Raw genomic sequence first — 2,577 nt, 5'->3', positions numbered from 1 at the left:
AATTTAAGCATTATATTTAGTATTGGTCTTTCCTTCATATTCACATCCAAGCGTCAGCCACTCTTGTTACTTCTACACTCAAATTGTATCATTTTGACCATTTCTTTTTTTTTAAGGTTTTGTTTATTTGACAGAGATCACAAGTAGGCAGAGAGGCTGGCAGAGAGAGAGAGGAGGAAGCAGGTTCTCCGCTGAGCAGAGAACCCGATGTGGGACTTGATCCCAGGACCCTGAGATCATGACCTGAGCCGAAGGCAGAGGCTTTAACCCACTGAGCCACCCAAGCACCCCATTTTGACCATTTCTTATTGCCTGTAACATTTACTACCCTAATTCGAAGCCCCCTTATCTTAACATTTACTACCCTAATTTGAAGCCCCCTTTCTAAATAGATTAGATACCAGCAAACCCGCTACTGATATTTAGAGACCTGGGTCAGTAGTACAAATGGAGGTCCCCATCCAGCTCCCTTCTCTTAATCATCTCCATCTTTGTCCACAACAAAAGGGGCCTCATGTCCACATGTGGACACCCCAACTTTTATGTCTAAGCTGTCTAGTCTCACCATGTAGCTACCACCTGACCATCTTGTGGACATAGGCAGCATGTTTGCCTTTCGGAGGACAGATGAAGGGAGAGAGCTTAAGACACCGAAGAGGCACAGGCTCTGGAAGCAGGCTTGAGGCTACTTAAGTGGAAAATTCTCAGGTACTTAGAGCACAGTCTAACGGAGGTTGTAGGCTCTGGACATGTAGGTATCTTTGCATATCAATTTCTCACCAGGAAGAAAAGGGGCTTGGCCAAAGGAGGGCCAAAAGTGAACTTTTGTATATTTGATAATTATTAAAATGTTAAATATATTTGTTATTTTGATCATCTGGATACCAAAATTATGACTGAATCTTTTAAAAATCTTATTTAAATTCAATTAATTAACTTAAAATATGTTATTAGTTTCAGATATAGAGTTTAATGATTCATCAGTTACACATAACACCCAATGCTCATTACACCATGTGCCAGTCCTTTTTTTTAATAATTTTTTAATAATTTCTTAAAAAGATTTTATTTATTTGAGAGAGAGAGTGAGTGAGCACAAGCAGGGGGAGATGCACAATTATCCCATCCCACCATCCACCTCCCCTCCAGCAACCCTCAGTTTGTTTCCTGATTGAGTCTCTTATGATTTGTCTCCCTCTCTGATTTTGTCTATTCTTATTTTCCTCTCCCTTCCCTTATGATCCTCTGCTTTGTTTCTTAAATTACATGTGAGTGAAACCATATGATAATCGTCTCTCTCTGATTGACTTATTTTGCTTAGCATGATACCCTCCAATTCCATCTATGTTGTTGCAAATGGTAAGATTTCATCCTTTTGATTGCTGAGTAATATTCCATTGTGTATATATCTATATATCACATCTTCTTTATATGAATGGACAAATAACTGAATCTTTAAAAAGCTTTTTGACACTTATAGAGTGTTTAGGTCACAGGGAAAAATTAAAATTTCATTTTTGTTGCTGAGAAGTTAAACAAGGTAACTAGTATGATTTTTTAAGGATAGGCAATTATTACATTAAGATAAAATTCAGTGATGAAAGTGGAATGGAAATGATTTCAAGAAAAGGGCCCAGTGCAAGATTTCTAAATTTTAAAAAAGCTTATGTATGTTTAATGATGCTATAGAAAATATGCTAGAATGGTATTTTGCATCATTTAAACTTATGAAGAATATCTTATAGACATCAATTTAAAAATGTAAATGGGGAGGGGTGCCTGGGTGGTTTAGTTGGTTAAGTGTCTGACTTTGTCTCAGCTCAGGCCTTGATTTTAGGTTCATGAGTTCAAGTCCTGCTTTGGGCATGGAGCCTACTTAAGAAAAAAAAAAGTAATTTTTTTGAAATTATTTCAAGAGGAATGTAGCAAAACCTTTGAAAGACCATTGCTCTGATAAAGGAAGATCAGGTTTAGTAAATGTTGTATCAAGTATACCAACACAGACATGTGATCCTAAAGAGAAATAAATAAGTTTGACTTCTATCTCATCTGAATATTTATAAATTGTCACACTTCTGAGTCCCCCAACTGTAAACTGGATAGGAATATTTATTTGTAGTATTGTGAAGAACAAATGAAATGACATATATAAAGGAAATTACACAGTTCTTGGATTGTGTAAGTTACCCATTAAATGTAAATTTTCTTCCCCAGAAATTAGCCATTGGTTTTTAATTTATCTGGATTTGACATTCATGAATTATGGTGTGAGGAGGTTCTTTACTAGCACTAATAGTAGGGTACGGACTCTTTCCAAATACCTCAGGAAGCAGTGCTAAGTAAGGCCTGGTAAACTTGTGCTTTATCCTTCTCCAGGCAGTTATAAAAAAAATTCTAGTGTAAAGAATATGGGTGACCAATATTAGTTACACCAATTAGTTACAAAATAACTAAGACAAGAAATAAATCTTGGTTTTTTCATTCTCAATTTTATTTATTTCTAAATATTTTATTTATTTTAGAGAGAGAGTGAGCGAGCACACAAGTGGGGAGAGGGGCTGAGGGATAGGGAGAGAA

The sequence above is a fragment of the Lutra lutra genome, chromosome 17, assembly GCF_902655055.1.
Source record: "Lutra lutra chromosome 17, mLutLut1.2, whole genome shotgun sequence".
Taxonomy (NCBI): domain Eukaryota; kingdom Metazoa; phylum Chordata; class Mammalia; order Carnivora; family Mustelidae; genus Lutra; species Lutra lutra.
Note: the sequence above shows the minus strand (reverse complement) of the source record.